Here is a 2,292-nt window from a genome sequence, read left to right as displayed (position 1 = left end):
AAACCACACGATGCGTCCAGAGGGTACAGCGAGGACACTCGCTTTCTCGTGCGCTGGTTCAAGGCCACGCACTCCTGAAATCTCCCGATTCATACGTCACTCATTCTGGGAAACCAAGGCCACCCTGGAGTCAGACTGGGTGTGGGTGCTGGCTTCCCCGCTCACCAGCCGTGGGACCCTGGGTAGGTGACCCAGACTCAGTGTCCTCGTCAGTAAAAGGGGGATAAGAGCATCACCTGTTCTGAGGGTGGCCGTGAGGACCCTATGAGGTCAAGTGCATGCACTTGGCTTGGGGGGGCACGTGGCAGGTGAGCCGGGAGGGTGGCCTGCTGAATTGGTTGGACCCCTTGTCACGCTTTCCCCCCTGGGGGTGGGAGGCGTGGGGGGTGCCCAAGGCCTTTTTCTTTTGCTCTGGCTGCTCCAGGCGAAGGGTTCTGGCCCAGACCAGCTCTCCCCTGGGAGCCCTCTGAAGTCCCTTAGCGTGAGCTCTGCTCACCTCCTCCCACGTCTCCCGGGCTCCATTTAAATGCTCCAGAAACCGTTTAAATGCCCTTCCCAGGATGACCCCCAAGACACGCATTAGGCTCCGAGCCCTTGGGATCAACCACCATTTAGAGAATTAATAGCAGTGATAACTCGGGAGTTATGGGCGCCTCCCGCTTGCCAAGCGCTTTGCGCAGCTGGAGCGCCCGAGGAAGCTGTGCGACTGTCTCCACTTCCCGGACGAGGGACAGGGGTTCAGAGAGGTGGGTCGCGTGCCCAGGTCACCCGGCCACGAAGTGTCTGGTCCGTCGTCTCGCCTCGTGAGCTGCCCTGCCTTCCTCCTGAGCCGCCTTCAGAAGCTTTCTTGGGACCTGTCCTGGGCCAGGGGCCAGGGGGCTGCTTGTCCCTCTGCCTTAACCGCCTCTCTCTGCTTACAGAACGCCGATGGCAAGCTGACATTGCAAGAGTTCCAGGAGGGGTCCAAGGCGGACCCTTCCATCGTGCAGGCTCTGTCCCTCTATGACGGGCTGGTATAGTCTAGGCCCAGAGCTGGGGTGAGTCCAGGGACCTTGGGGCCTGGGGTGGGGGGACGGGGATCCCATCTACAGGATACTTAGGGTTGGCAGATACATACCTGCCCAAGTTGGGGTCATACCAGTGGGGGCCTCGCTTTGGGGGGCGGCCTAGGAGGCAGGGCCTTCAGGTCAGCCAGAACCCCTCTACTTTGTCCTTTTGATTCACCCCGATTCAGCCCGAGAGTTTGCTTGAATCTGAGTTTCCCAGGATTGAAAACGCTTAGAAAATCACAGTTCTCAGCCAGGACCGGGCGCAGGAGTTTCTCGTCCCTTCTCCGCGTGGCCGAAGCTGAGCTCCTGGCTGCCTCGATCACTCACTCGCATGGCATCTTTTTCAGTCCGGTCGCGTTTGCTGTACGTGGAGAATAGTAACCTGCCCCCAGGGCCTCGGTGGCTGGTAGACATCTCTCTGTCTTCCTTTTCTCTCTCTTGTCCTCTCTTACCTCTGTTCTGCCTCTTCCCTGTCAATGTCCTCCGTGCTGGCTTGGGGCAGGGACTGAATGGCCGCCCGACGATCCCATCCAGCCATGAATGCTCTCGAGCATGTCTTCTGCTGGACAGATGGTGCATTCTGTTGGTGTTTGTCTGAGAGGAGACTTACTGTGACACAGGGTATGTGTCCATTCAGCTTCTGTTGACGTGACCGGTTTCCAAAGTGGTTGGACGCTCCAGACTCCCACTGGCGGTGCCTGGGAGTTCCAGCTGCTCCCCCACACCGTTGCCAGCGTTGGCCGTTCTCTGTCTTTTGGGTGGGCATGTAGTGACAGCTCGATGTAATTTATGTGCCTTTCTCTACCAAGCACGAAAGTTGGGCACCTGTCTTGTGTGCATCGTCCATTGTGATATCTCCCGTAGTGAAGTGCGGTATTGGTTATCTATTGCTGCACCCTGAGTTCTCTTGAAATGACAGCCGATGAGGGCCAACGGCAGGGCTTTGGGTGCATCTCGGCTGGGTGCCTTGGCTCAAGGTCTCTCATTTGGATGCGATCAAATCCTCAGTAGGGTGACCACCCATCCCAGTTTGCCCAGGAATGTCCCAGATAGAGCGCTGAAAGTCCCCTGTGCTGGGAAACCGCTCAGACTCAGGCAAACTGGGGTAATCCTCAGCTGCTGGCCAGGGCTGCAGTTTCATCTGAAGGCTTGGCTGGGGGTGACCCACGTCCATGCTCACCCATTTGGTTTGGCAGCTCAGACCCCTCACCATGTGGACCTTGGCACGGGGCTGCCTGGCAAC

Source organism: Pteropus vampyrus, unplaced genomic scaffold, assembly GCF_000151845.1.
Source record: "Pteropus vampyrus isolate Shadow unplaced genomic scaffold, Pvam_2.0 Scaffold95, whole genome shotgun sequence".
Lineage (NCBI taxonomy): Eukaryota > Metazoa > Chordata > Mammalia > Chiroptera > Pteropodidae > Pteropus > Pteropus vampyrus.
The sequence above is the reverse complement of the archived record's forward strand: the minus strand, read 5'-3'. Positions refer to the sequence as shown.